Raw genomic sequence first — 15,522 nt, forward strand, 5'->3', positions numbered from 1 at the left:
ACGCTTGTTCACCTGCGATCCATCAACCTGCAATTAAGTGGAAATTGATGTATTATTAAATAGCAATTACACGGAACGATATAACAATATAATAGCGTGAAACTGGCTCCTCCGTGGACCAGGGATGGATCAGTCGTTAAAAATGCCTGTCACTTCGCGACAAGTTCGGGAAAAGTAGCGAGAGCGAGATCCGATTATCGGTCATTTGTGTTAAAGTACACGCTCCGTACGCGTCTCGCGTGACAGGTGACTGGACATACATACCGTGTGATCGAATTTGACTGATGGGGGGAGACACGCTGCTGGGCATCGTTTACTTCTCTCCCGATGGATCTCGTCCCCGTGTTATTCTTATCGAGTTGCGATTTCTCTTTTTCGAGGTGATTTACGCGCTCGTTGAATATTTTTTTACGGAAGTTATGCATAATGTTACGGGACGCGTGACACTGGAATTAAATTAGAGATGTAAATTAAAAATTACGATATTTCTTACGAGAAAATAATGGTGATTCGGATAAAGCGTCTAATTAAAAATAAAATAAAGTTATATGGAAGTATGTTATCATAAATAAGTTTAGAAATGGCGTCCATCATTCTTTATCTGATCCAAGACCGTATATAAAGTCTTGATTTCCAATTTTACGTGGTATTCTTCAACGCTATTTTTTTCCCCCTCTTCTTTCCCCTCTTTTGTTCCTTTTTTGCATCTCACTAAATGTTTTTTCACGCCGGTATCTGCAGCAATAGAAATTTTTTTCCGTCATTTCCTTTGCAGCCCGAGGAAACCCTCGTGGAAAAATCCCTTGGCAGCTGTTCACCCTCGGCACGGAAGTGATCCCGAGCTATCGGCTTCTCCGGCGCATGAAAAAACGGAAAGGGAGGCCAACGAACGCGTTCAGAAAAAATTGATTTTACCGGGGTTGGAGAAAATCCGGTCGTGGCACGCTTCCTCGTCCTCGTCTTTAAACCGATTAACAGCCAGCCAAATCAATCCAGTGTATTCATTCGCGATGTCAGTTTATTCCTTTATCCCTTGATTTCCAAAAGTTATGAATAAACTTCAAAGGGGATGAACATGTTAGAGATTCTAATATTATAATTCCAATCTATAACTTCCGCCCATATCTTATCTGAAACAAAATTACTTTGAAGTTATAGTCGGTCCAACGTAGAAACGAGGAATTATAGGTTATGCATTAGGTTATATAGGTTATTGTAGAAAGAATTATAGGTTAAGTTGAAATCGTTATCTGATGATCTTGACATATAAGCAGAATATAAAACATCGTTGATAAATTAATCTCACTCTCTACGTTGGTCACGTTTGTTCGTTTTGTCGCGGCCTGTTTTCTCATCGAAGATACAACAGTGGCACCCAGTGTGGTGTTACATAGATTTCATTCAAAATATTGCACGTCCGAGAGCAAGAAAGTAAGAACGATGATGGACAGCGACATGTATCTTGGCACGTGGCACCTGCCGGCACCGTTATTGGCCTCGTTAATGCGACAGTTCTCGGTATTCTAACGAATCGAGAACATTTTCCAAAACGGGTAGAACCTCGGTCTTCCGCCGATCCCATGTTTTTCTTGAATCCATCTCCGTATACAGAGAAATTTATGAATACCTGTCAGGAGGACAAGCAGATTCAATCAGGTCATTTATATAATGGAGGTGAGTTTAATTTTTCTTTGTTTCAACAAATTCTGAAATTTTTAATAAATTTGTTTCAAATTGCTAATTGTTAATTAATATATAAGTTATAATTAATCATAATATTTTATAATTTATACAAAAGATACATTAATATAATATTTGAGAATATAGTTTATATCGTTATAATATTTTGAAAATATATAGGTATTTTGGTCTAGAGGAATAATTGTTGGTACTTCCAATTGTCTCTGATGACAACCTGATTTTAGTTTTGAATCAACAGAATAACCTTTAATCTCTGTGAATAAATTAAGAAATCAATTTGCCAACGATTCAATACAGATTTTTCGTGTGAAAATTGTATTCGAAGTATGCAAAGAAATATATAGATTGTTATACGAGAAACGAAGATTGAAAGCGTTGTGTAAGAGTAATTTGTTAATAGAGAGGCATCTATTCTTTCCTCTTTAAAAATACAACGTAGAGGAATTGCAGTTGATTAAGATTATATCCAGTGATGAAGCAATTCGCAGTTATAGATGTCTTAAAGATAGTACTTAATGATCGCTCGTTAAAGATGTTCTATCAACGAATCTACCTGCAGAAATGATCGAGGAAAAAACCGACTCTGTAATTTAAACAGTAATCAACTTTCTTCTCTTTTGCTTGACAGTGAACTGAACACTTTGTTGATTATATGTAAGAAAAGCTTTGCGCATTTTTAACTTTCGGAGAAACGTTATTCAAACGCCTACGATTTATTCCAACGTTAAGTATCCTTTTAATTCCTGTTATTATTTAAGAAATCTTTGCAGTCTTATTATTCAACAAATTTTTTTCAAGATAAAAATATTTTATTTTCAATCCTTTGTTGCCAGTATTATTATTAAGACATTTTTATTTAACTTATAAATATTTACGTCTTGTAATTTTAAATTCTTTTTTTCAATCAATTTAATTTTAATATCTCACACATTTAATATTCCAATTCTTATTTAATAATAATTTTTATACATATGTATCACTTTCACAATTAAAATTCTTGTAAATCAATGTTTCATATTTCATTTCTTTTATCAATCCTCAAATTTAATATATCTATTATCCTAATAATCTAATACTCTAATATTTAAAACTCTCTTTTCTATTAACATTTATATTTAGTACATTTATATCCCAATTATCATTTGTGTAACTTAAGATCAAGTTTAAATTCTATTCTTTCAATCAATATCTTTTTTTAATCCTCTATAAATTCTTTCATTTTAATCATTATTGTATATTGACCAGTTGCCAATCCTCTATTTAAAATCCAGATCGCGAAAATCCAAGAATCTAGAAGAATCGACAAATATGTTACACGATGCAGCCGGCTTCTTTAGCAGGTATAGGGCATTTACTTTACAGTAAGATAGATATCCACGACAAAAGCATGTTTGAATTGCTGGTGCCGTGCCAGATGTAGTATACATCAGAGAGAGGAATCCGAGGGTGGAGATTGAAACGGAGACGAGTAAAGAGATTCACTGTACTGCTTTCAACCGTCGAGAGATTAGCAAGCCCTACACAAACCTGCGAACACCTTTTTCGCCCGATTTCGATGCAGTAAGGTGACACCTGCATATATGAAGTGAATACTTGGTGATAGCGTCTCTTCAATGATGATCCAAGTAAATCGTGATTTATGAATATTATAAAAATTAATGATATTTTGCACGTTCTTATTTTTTTATTTATTTATTCATTATTTTTTTTAATTATATTTTCTTTACCATTTTTCTTGAAGAAAATCATTTTCATGAAAAAATTCAATCAATCAAGCGAATTATAAATAATCTCTTTAATATTTTTATTTGTAAACGGACATATTAAATTAAATAAAAATAGTCCATTCAAAATTAATATCATATTAAATTTCGTATAATTTATCCAAAAATGCTATCACTAATATTACACGCAATATTTTTACCTTGATATTCCTAACGTTTAATATAATTCAATAATTTGGCATTCTTGGAATCTTTTATGATAGGGGGAGAAGATTCGAGGGCGAGATTTGCGGTAGCTTGATTTCATAAGGGTAATAAAATCTTTCAGGGCAATCAAGGTAAGGGAGGCCGCATTAAGGGAGGAACCTCGATCGGAAATCCGAGTTCCTCCTTACCTTCACTCTACATCTGGCATGATCGAGCTGCGACCAGGAAGACCCTCCTCTTTCCACTCTCTCTCTCTCTCTCTCTCTCTCTCTCTCTCTCTCTCTCTCTCTCTCTCTCTCTCTCACGAATTCCTGAAAGAGACAGGAAAAATAATTGGAACTCATCATAAAATATCGTCATATTATCGTCATTTTTATCGTCCATTAATTTTCTTAAAAAGACTAAATTTCAATACAGTCATACATTATTAAAAATATGCCAACAAGATTATACGTACATATACGAAAATATTATAAATATGTAACGATGTCATTATCATAATAATTTTATGAATAATTTCTCATTAATGTAATAATATTTCTCAATATCTTTTTTTTTTATCTTTACGATTGAAATTTTTTTTCCAGAGAAAAGAAAATAAGCACGTGTTGAGAACATAAAGTTGTCTTTCATATATTAAAAAAAAAAAGAAAAAAAAAAAAAAAAGAAAATGTCTTTACGCTCCAACTCCCACTCGAGGACTTTCGAATCCGAGATGGGCTACGGGAGTCCCCCTCCCCAGAGATCATTGTACCGCTTCACAATGGAGCCACGTCGTGCATGACGAGCTTAAGATCGCGACGGATTTCCTCCTCGCAAGATACAAAGGATGATCGAGGAGGAAGAGAAAACCTGGGAGGTGGTATCGAGCACGTGCGCGATCTGTAAAGATCGAAAGTCGCCGTGGGGGTTGGGAAGGGAGGGAGGGGTGACTGGTGGCACGAGGACTTGGAGGTATAATGGAAAAACTGCATCTGCATTGGAAGGAGGAAAATGAGAAGAAAAGGAGAATCGGTGGAAGGAAAACCGGTGTCAACCTTAAAGAAGAATCTCGCTCCATAAAGGATATTTGCCATTGAACGTTCCTTGTATGTTTGAAGTACTTGCATCTGCCATTCTGTAAAATAAAAACAAAATTTCAATGTGCAACTTGTCTTCCATAATTTTATAAACATTATACGTTTAATAAACAAGAATATGCATAATTACAGTAGAATTAAAGCAAGAATTATAAAGTAGACTTGTTCCACTTCTTTTGCAATTCTTATTGAGATGTAATACTCCATTAAAAATTCTAAAAAATATATATATATATATTTTAATTTTCATTCTGAAAAATAATTCAATTATAATAATATTATATAAGAGTATATATATATATATATATATATATATATATATATATATATAAGTTTATATCTTCCTCTTAATGAAGAAATTTAAAAAAAAAATGGATCCTGTCAACCTACCATCTGCAAAGTCCCACTAGGAAACTGGTGGTAGCACAGTACCACGTGCCATCGTTAAGAAAATTGATCAGGCCAAACCTCCTAGACCACCTTTCTGCCACCGTCTGCCAACCACCTTTTTCCAAGTGAAAAATCAACGTGGCAACTGTTCCACCGACTGTTCCTCCTCTTTCTCCAGATCTAGAAGATCCATACAGCATCTGTGAAAACTGAAAGGAAACCGCTCTCGCGGAGGAGAGAAGGTCTGAGGAAGGAAACTAGATGGTCTGAGAATTAAGCTTGGGAGAAGGAAGGAAAGGAAAAGCTGGTGGAGGGGGAAGTGGCGCGTGGTTGAGGTAGGTGGTAGGTGAAAAAAAGCATAGGAAAGAAGAAACTGACTGACTGGTTGTTAGGAGATGGCCTGTTGCCTGCGAGTCGGTGGTTCTCTTGTACTCCTGGGAACATAGCGGCAGATGTTCTTTCGGACTCGATTGGCGCGTGCCCGCTGCCACTTGGCTGCGAAGAAGACGCTACCATCTGCCCCTTCTTCGTTTCCCCTTCGACCTCACCCTCCTTCACCTTCTTTCCTTTACTCATACGGCCTAATACTCACAGTTCAGAGTGAGAGAATACGCGGTTGCACTGATACAGTATATCTGTCTTCGAGCAAGATATCACCGATTCCTTCCTTTTTTTTTCCCCTCTCAGAGTCCACAGATAGCAACAGATAGCGCAAAATGCACTCTGATAAAAAAGACGGCACGCGTCCCTTTGGTTGTTTTGTTGAAAAACTGCACTTACAGAGTTAGGATGAGGGGAAGATAAATTTCAATACGTGTACATATCCGTGGATAGAAATGAAAGAATAGAGATTTGTCTCTAGCTTCGTATCAAGGATGTTTGAAGAAAAATTGAAGATCATCGTAGAAAGGAAGGATTTTGAACATCTGAAAGAGCAAAATTATAAAATGTTAATATAGTGTATCTCTTGATGGGACGTTATTATTAAGAATGAAAAAAATGAAACAGCTGGTCGAAGATTGATTAAAAAAAAAAAAAAAATCTTCGATTCGAAAGATGATTTTATCGGTATAGCAAATTAAAACGAAAGAACGCTGCACGTCTAAGTTACGCATCTTGGAGCGCACAAGGTGGTCGCTCGTACGATTTCAAATGGCGGTTCAAGAAAACCGCAAGAGGAGATATCGATCGGGGTAATCGAAAACTCGTACAAATCCGACACCAAGGCATCGTTATCATCGGCTGGTTATTGTAGTTGGGCACGAGTCCCTCGAATTAAGATCGATCGATCCCGTATTATTCTCCCGTCTAATTTTACAGTCGCGGTCGCTCGCTCGAATTTACACGGCGTCGTTCGATGTCTCGCGTTTCCTGCCATACGGTTTTTTCACTCAATGAATCGCGTTATCAATGAAGAAAAACGATATCTATTCGCGGGGAAACTGGAGATCTTAAACGACGTGATTATTATTTTTGAAATACAATTGAAACGCTCTTTTTTTTTTTTTTTAAACACGATTGTGCAAGATGATTCTAAGTAAATAGCTTCGATGTGATTTTAACCAATGATTATGTATCGATACCAGAGAATATTTATCGTTAAAAAAAATCTTAAATTTATCTCTCCAATTTACATCTTCCCATATTCAAACTGGAATCGTCTATGCCATAAGGTCTCCGTGAAAAAAAAAAGAAAAAGAACGCAGGATAATTGCTTTCGAACAGACGGTGAAACAAATGCGCGACTCGAATGTTCTAGCCTCGTGAACCAGGTAAGGATTTCCATCCGGGGAATAGACGAAGGAATAGACGCGGTTCTATCGTATATCAGGGCACAGATGTCAGAGTGCAGCTCCTCTCTCTTTCTTCCTTCCCTTCTTCTTTTTTTTTTTTTTTCAATCGACCAGAAAAGAAAAATCTTTTCACGGCAGAAGGAGGGAAGCCGAGACGTGATCTGGCTTAACCTGGCCCGGTTCAATATGGCTTGCGGAACATTGGTCGCGGATCGGTGGCGGCAAGGAAACGTGGCACGTGCCCCGTACAAAGAAAAACGAAGCGTTCTAACGCAGCATCCGCAAGGTCGGTGCCATCTGTTGCTGCCTCCTCACGGACTGGAAACTGAGCCCGCTGGCCCACTTCGGACGAATTCTTTTCTGGTATTTTACCGGATAACCTCTCGCGTGCCAGCCTCCTCCATCGTGCATGTATGTACTCGGTTTAACGTTACCACGTTGCTGGGCATTTCAAGAATGCAACGCGTTCCTTTTTTTTTTCTTAAGCAGTCCTTAAGATCCTTAAGGCAGCTGTTGCGTCCATCGATTTTTGGATGATGAAGATGAACAATAGAAAATCTGCAAAAATTAATCACATGTCAAAATATGGATATATATATTATTGTATATTGTTAGTAAAATTATGTAATTGGTACAATTTTTGTTGACTATAAATTGCAAAAAAAAAAGAAAGTAAGATAAAGCAAAGGAATCAATCAAGATTAATTGTTTGCTTGTCTTTAAAACAAATAATCAAAGCTATAACAGTTTGTGTAAGGAAGCATCTTAACTCAGCATCCGTAAAGGCAAGAACCTGATCTGTTGTCAACTTCTGTCTTTTTTATCATTTTATTTATTCTCTGTTACAGTGAGAAAAATTCAAATATTCTTTTCTGCTATTATATATTGATTTCATCTTTATTGAAGAAGTTTTTGTAGTTTTGTTTTTGTAGTTTTTAACTTTTATCTCCATTGTAATCTGTAATCAAATAAATTATAAATTACATTTAATACTTATTAATATTTACTTCACTTTTAATTCTCAAGAGATTCTCAAGTTTGATAATTAATTTCCAGCAGAAGAATTTCCTTGAATTCCGTTGATCAAACATTCGTTGCGAAATCGTGAAAAGCTATAACACCAGCTGGTTGATCCTCCATGTCCCATCGTAAGAGACAGAATTTGAGTAATTTTTGGCAAAGGTGGCCTGACAGGTGTAATACGCAGACCTCTTACGTGTCATTAAACATGGTGAGGTAACATCAAGGAATTTCGCCATAGTGGTATATATACCGAATACATATTTGAGTATGATATCGTGGACGATATAGAAATTCAAGCATGGTCCTCTTGTGGACACGGGTTGACAGCTGTGCCGTTCATCCAGCATCGTTACGCAGTGTCGTTGTAAAGTAGCAAAGGACTTAAGAAACTAACTGCAGCCTCCTCGAATATTTGAGCATGATATATTTTTATGCGGATGGATAAATTTCCAGCTTCGCTATGGCAGCTGCAAAATATGCGTTCAAACTTCAAGTATGTGCACTAACATGAGATAAGAATTTGTAAAATGTTGAAATAAGATATATATCGTATAGAACTTACTTACTTAAGTAATAAATGCAATCGCTTGTTTGTAAAAAAATCACACCTCTGCCCTAAAATGATAAGAAAATATATACAACATAAAAATTGAAATACGTTCAGAATAATTAGAGAAAAATGTTTTCCATTCTCGCTAATTACTCTAAAATTTATTTAATTTTAATTTGAAAAAAGAAAACATATTGCGAAATATTAAATATTTCTAATTTAAATTCGGATTTGATTGATATTCCAATTTCATAGCCGTATGTTTTAATTAATTGGCTAGTTGCATCATCGCCAAAACGAAATCACGGGCTGTCGATCGGATAAATCGGAATCCGACAATCAATGCGGACTTTCCTTTCGTGCGAAATTCTGGTCAAGGATCCTTGTTCGGTATATTCCGAATTGGAACAGGTGCTCGTCAGGGATGTCGCGAGTAAAGAAGAATTTCAGGCGAACAGCCGTGATTGGTTCGTCGTGTGGGCAGCTGTTCGTAGCCTCCAATTAAGTAAGTGTTGTGTCGTAACAGGTGTCGCATGATTATCAGGTACCATGGAGGATCATGCCAATAAATATCATTTGTAATATTGTAATATGCGTTTTTGAATATAGATAAGTGTAGTATAGGACAATTCACTGTTAACCATTCTCATAAAACATTCCTGTGGATAAAATTATTTGATTTCCTTTGTTGAGAAATCTTTTTTTTTTTTAAAAAAAATAAAATCAATCAATCTTTCAACATGATAATAAAATATCAGATTTTATAATTAATATCGTGAATTTCATAATTAATATCGAAATTGAAAAATAAGAGAAAAATATATTTTTCACCTGATTTCCATTTCATCTGCAATTATAATAAATGTATAATTATAATAAAAGGATAAAATTCTTTCGAAGGATCTTTGAATGCGGGTTTAATCATTTGTGCATTGGTCGACGTGGATGCAGGATCGATTAACGAAATTTCTGTAGAAACACCTGCAGATTTCTACTAAATTAATAACGCCAGGTCTATACGGATATACGATCAGATAAGAAGATATTCGATTCGCTGAAAATTTAATTATCCAGTCAACAGAAAATCAATTTAATTTTCTATTAGACGTATAATCGGTTAAAAATCAGTAATTCGATCTTTCTTAGTCCTTTTTACGAAAAAAAAATCGAAATTAATATCATAAATTTTAATCGATAAAATTTGAGGTTAGAATTTTTCAACGTTTCATTGCCTGGATTAATAAATAGATTACTAATAAAATATCTGTTAATATCTCACGTAACTAAAGGAAAATCCCGTAAAACTCAACTGGTGTAAAATTGCAAAATCAGAGACCACCTTGAGAGAGAATTAATAGCCCGAAGGAAAACTTACGTACAGTTGATGCCATGAAGGGAGATACGCATGCATGCACGATCGTACCCTTCCTGGGGATATCTGGTGCTCGTATATAGTATACCTTCTATTTAGAGAGTTGGTGCATAATACCTTCCGATCAACCTTTGTCGGTCATTTTCCATGCAAAACATAGTCATAGCACGTGCTATCAAGTTATCAAGTCGCTTCTTTCCTATATTGTGTAATATTTTAATAGTATTTATATTACAAAAACATTCCAAAATTTCAATAATTATAATACATAAAAGTTCCAAGTTCTACATAATTTTGGATAGTCATTGAAATTTCTGAATATTGAAAATGAAATTGAAATGATATTCGTTACTTCAGAATAAAAAGGAGAACCATTTTCAACGGTAGCTCAATTGTTGCTGGATGAATAAGAGATCAGGAAGGTTCGAGGTAAATTTAAATAGGAAAAGGAATAAAATGCAGCACGTGCAAAGATCACCGGAACACGCACGAAAATACTTGTCAGTCCTGCCGGATACCTGGATCATATTCAGTCATATAGGCTGGTGTATAACACTTACCTATCTTTACCCAGCAACCTACCAACCTCGGCTATCTAAGACGAGGCTCATCGTGGCAGCGCACGGTGGTAGTAGCACGTGCTCAAATCCGAGCAGCTGCCTGTTTGTTGCCCCGGCAGGAAGGATATTCGCTTTCGACCCCCTCCGCCACTTCCTTCCCATCTTGTTCTCCTCGCTCGAAGAGCTCTCCTTTTTCTTTTCCTTCTTGTCCCTTTTCGGTTTTCACGCCAGTTCTCTACGACAAGAAAATGGAAGGGATGACGATGATACTTGTTCGTTAATCTGATTTCATTCTGGTTCCACAGATAGGTATATAAATCGGTTTTAGTTGAAAGCAATTATGCAAAGAAAAGTTATCAGATGTTTTCACTGAATATAATTTAATTGTAATATAAAATTATAATGTTCTTTTATTTGAAAGATATATATATTATTTTTTTATAATGTTTCATACTTGAATTCGATATAATATTTTATCAAAATCATTATGATATTGAATCCAAAATATACAATTAATAATTTCTGCTAAAATTAATCGATGAATGTGTTAAACATCTTATATTTAATCAAATTTACGAAAAAATTTAATTGAATAGAATTGCAACAATACTTTGTCGAAATTGTATAAAATGAAGATTCATAATTCCCGCGAAAATTATATATATATAATGTACATGAAAGTCTTTAGTATAATATATTGGATTCCACGAGATAAATTACGATAAAAGTAAATTGTGATAATTATTTCCACACATAAAATATTTCCATTTATATATATATATATATAAAATATTTTAGCAAAAAATATAAAATTTTTTTAACAAAACACAAACACGATTTAAATTTTAAAAATTACAATATATAAATAATATATATAACATAACCTCAAAAGCTTTTAATTATGCATCATGCGAAATATATATTTGAAATAATTATAAAATTATTTTCAGGTAAAATAATTCTATTTTGAATTAATTATTTTACTCTGAATTCATTTAATAAGTGAATAATCAATACAATTTTGCTGTATATCAATAAATTCAATTACATAATAAAAATCGACTCATTAGAAAATAATGAATTAGCTGAATAAAAGGACATATAAAATTGTTATTCTGAAAATTTTTTCTTTTTCTTTTACTTTTTATTTTTATTTTTATTATTATCTTTTATTATTACTTTCCGATGATTATTAAATATTTTTTACATTTAATTAAAATACTTATAGTAATATTAACTTTTCATTTATGAATTGGAAATATTAATTAATATACTATTATATAATATTTTAATAAATAAAATTGTTTAATCATGATTGAAATATTTTCACATTTTTTAAATATTGTTAAATATTGTTAAATTAGAAGAAAATAAACAGAAGTCTGATAAGAAAAGTTTTACTTCAAATTTTAAAGGTAATTTACGTTAATGCAATATTCTTTCTTGACAGTGTAATGAACTTTCAAGAACTTTCATAACAAACCTTATTAATGTCATCACGCAATCTAATTATACTTGTTGCAGTTATTCAATCTTATGAACCTCTTATGATTGCTTGAATCACAGCAAACATAATTCAAACCTTTCATTTAAACGTTCTATCTCTAGTACAAAGAAAGATTTAAAAACAAATGCAAATAAAATTTCTTGAAATTCAAATAGAATTCGTACGTAATGACATTTTTTTAATAATCCGCCATGTTTGAACTATAAACCAAAATAAAATGGCATACATGCGTGTACATATAGTAGTGTAAGAAAAGCATTTAATTGAATTATTCATGGTTTCGATTGAATTTCACAAATAACAAATGAAAAAAAAGTAACACGCAATAATACCACCAGTGAACATCAAGCATTACCAGCTATGCATTGGTCGGTGTCTGTACCTGCTCGACTCTCTCGAAAAACCGCGAGGAAAAGCAAAAGAGGGCAGAGTGGCGGAGGTGCAGCAGCTGGCTTCACCGCAACATCTGGCGGCATTCGATACTTATTCGGTAGTGCCACGCGCCACTTCCACGTCTCCGCCTCTCTTTTCTTTCTTTCTTCGCTCGCTTCCTCTTCCTATTTTCGCGCTTTTCCGGCCACGATCCGTCTGTCACACGACATCGAATATCATTCTGTCGAATTTTGTCGGTATCCTCTTTGCTCGTTTCCGGCTCGATCGTGCGATTCGAACAATGCTCCATTGATTCATTATTCAAAACGTAATATTCTCTCGAGAGTTTATCTTTATTCAATTATTTTACAGACTCCATTAAATTTAAATCTTTAGAATTTTATTGAAGATACCTATATTATCGAATTCTATATCATCGATATTACTAATTCGATATTACTAATTCGATATTATTGACATTATTGGATTAATGAAATAATAGTAATATTAGAAATAATTTCATTATTAATAATATTTGTTAAAATAAATAATTATTGATTATTAATTATTATTAATTATTAAAAATCTTTATGAATTTATGCAATGTCATAATATACTATATTCTACTGATACGATAAATTTATATCGAATGAATAGATCGATATAACGAAATAATCGATATAAATAACAGTGATGCCAACATTGCATAACCAACAAAAAGACAAATTTTCAGAAAGACAATTAACGAGTAATGAGTTAACTTTGGAGAATTCGTGGGACGGATTCTACTGTGAATTGTTAATTTCCGTAACGAAGTATAAGGTTAACTGGACGCTCTCGAAACAACCGGTGCTTACACGCCCAGGAAGCAGGAAGGAGAAGAAGGATGCAACGATAAAATCATTCGAGTCGTTGCCCGAAAACGGGCAGTCGAAAGCACCAGGAGACTTCGTGAGGTGAATTGTGCACATGTAACCAAGTAAAGGGAAAGTCATTAAACCACATCATTAAGTTGATCTTTATCTTTTTGATTCGCGGAATTGATCTTACGAATTCGTATCTTTCTTTCATCTCACCGTTGATAATAAATTTGATTGCTTTATTTCCTCGTTCTTTTCAATTATACCGATATTTTTGACTCATTTAGTATTTTAAATGCTTATTTGTCGTTATACATGAAAAGATCCATACGCCATCGTATGTAAATATTAAATATCTTATCTTAAAGATGCCACTTTTCATTGATTATACATTTCATTTCATCTCAAATTTTATTATATAGTTTTGTTTTTGTCGTGAAAGTTATTAAATACAATAGTATCGAAAAAAATGAATCAATTAATTAATTATTTCGTATGACATTTTAAAATATTTCTGTAGATATAAACAATAATTGAACTATTTCTTTTTGATAATTTTAGTTATTATTAAGATAAACACATATGAAATTCAAATTTACAAACGATGAATTTAAATTTTTTATAAAAGAGACATATATGTGACATGACAATAAGCATTATGACATCAAAGAAAACAACCAGTGGAAATTTAAGATTGATTCAATCTTTTTTTTTACCATTTTGAATGAAAGATAAGAAATATTGCATCGAATATTCACATCATGTCTTTTTCATCTGCGTCTCCAAACTAAATCCCACAATTGTTTCGAACAATAGTTTCTACACAATCCGCGTTTATGCTTTTTTCTCTATTCTTCTAAACATTCATTCCTTTTGCTACTTTTTATATTTTTATTATCTTCCTATGAATTCTGACCCGATAAAATTTTTTTCAGAGATGCAATCATCGCGACGTTTCTAAATTACAGCAACAACACAAATCAAATGAAAACTTGGCAGAGTATCGTGTTCGATTCGTATTCTTATAAAACGCAATACAGGGTGCGCACATTCCCATGACAGGAAGACTGAAATTAGGTTTCCTGCCGAGTGCACGAACCGAAAGATAATTCCTTTCCAAGCTATACAAAATCGTACGAACAAGGAATTATTTTTTTTTTCTTATCACACTATTCATTCCTGTTCTTTTCCGGAATAAGTTTTACGGATATTAAAGGATAGGTAAAGTTTCCCTTTGAATCAAGAGCGACCCATTTCCATTTCTCATCTTTCTCTTTGTATTTTTTTAATCCAGGCCAAATCTACGATTGGAAACTTTTCCATCAAAAAGTTTATTCATTATAATCAGGATTATCAGTTTTTCTCAAGTTCTATTTTAATCTAGAGAGAAATTTCGTTGAAGAAATCGGATCCTCTATAATTGGAATGAAATTTCTGCAGTAACAAAGTATTCATTGAAGGAAGAGGAACGAGAATTTTCGCAATCTTTTAACAAGTTTTAAGTCTATTATCTTTTGCACGAGAATTTAGTAAGTAAAAATTAATTAAAATTTTAAAAAATTTATAATTGTCGGATTAAGATCTATTTGTTTATTCACTGTTGTTTTCTTATAAAGTATTATAAAGTCATTTTGCATTCATCATCGTATCTTAAATCATACCTTTATATAATGATTTCGAACAAGGGTTAAGACAATATCGAAACTGAATGAACTTTAATAGCGACTACTATGAAAGTTCAACTTCTCATTTATATCGTCCGGATGTACGGTTGAAGCCACCTTCGTGGCATTCCCCTTCGTTCTATATTCATATCCGTAGTAAAGTAACCAGTTAATGTTAATGAGCCGCCATCAAGATGGAAAATTAAGAAGAATCCAAATGTCGATTGATTTCAATTATAATTTCATTTTTATAAATTGATTTTTCTTCTCGGATAAAGATTGCATCATATAAATTAACCAAAAGTGTATTCTTTATAATAATTATGTTAATTTGATTTATATTTTTCATTTTCTTAATTAATAAAGGCTAATTTTGAAAAATTATTTACTTCTTAATGTATCTAAAATAAAATTAGTATAAAAGAAAACTCAGAAGAATTATAAAATCATTTAATGATGTAAAGTAATTTCATAAAAAGATTATCTTGTCAAGGAAATGGAATTTCTATCTCAAAGATTATCTAAACTCTTCTGAAGGTATAAAATATAATCTCCGGTCTGGACTTTTCTAAGAATTTCCTAGCATCATCAAATAAGAATAAAACTTCAAAGAACATTAACATTAACATTATAGAAAAAACTTTTTTCTCAATCATTTCATAAAAATTCAGTATTATGTAAATTCAATTTTTGTATTGACTAATTATGAACCATATCTTA

General features: G+C 33.1%; 2 long non-coding RNA genes across 3 annotated transcripts; one reads left to right on the plus strand and one right to left on the minus strand.

Moving 5' to 3' along the window:
* Window positions 1-3,993: 3,993 nt before the first annotated feature.
* LOC107965158 lies at window positions 3,994-10,619 on the minus strand. 2 transcript variants are annotated; one of them, XR_003305733.1, is made up of 5 exons: window positions 8,484-10,619; window positions 5,484-8,384; window positions 5,102-5,281; window positions 4,842-4,926; window positions 3,994-4,749 (listed from the first exon to the last, which is right to left on the minus strand). It is a non-coding gene; the product is annotated as an uncharacterized LOC107965158 (long non-coding RNA). The 2 variants fall into 2 exon arrangements; XR_003305732.1 differs by having other exon boundaries at window positions 5,480-8,384.
* Window positions 10,620-12,998: 2,379 nt separating this feature from the next.
* LOC113219072 lies at window positions 12,999-15,459 on the plus strand. The gene is made up of 3 exons (XR_003305579.1): window positions 12,999-13,234; window positions 14,074-14,359; window positions 14,433-15,459. It is a non-coding gene; the product is annotated as an uncharacterized LOC113219072 (long non-coding RNA).
* The last annotated feature ends 63 nt before the right edge of the window (window positions 15,460-15,522 follow it).

The sequence above is a fragment of the Apis mellifera genome, linkage group LG11, assembly GCF_003254395.2.
Source record: "Apis mellifera strain DH4 linkage group LG11, Amel_HAv3.1, whole genome shotgun sequence".
Taxonomy (NCBI): Eukaryota; Metazoa; Arthropoda; class Insecta; order Hymenoptera; family Apidae; genus Apis; species Apis mellifera.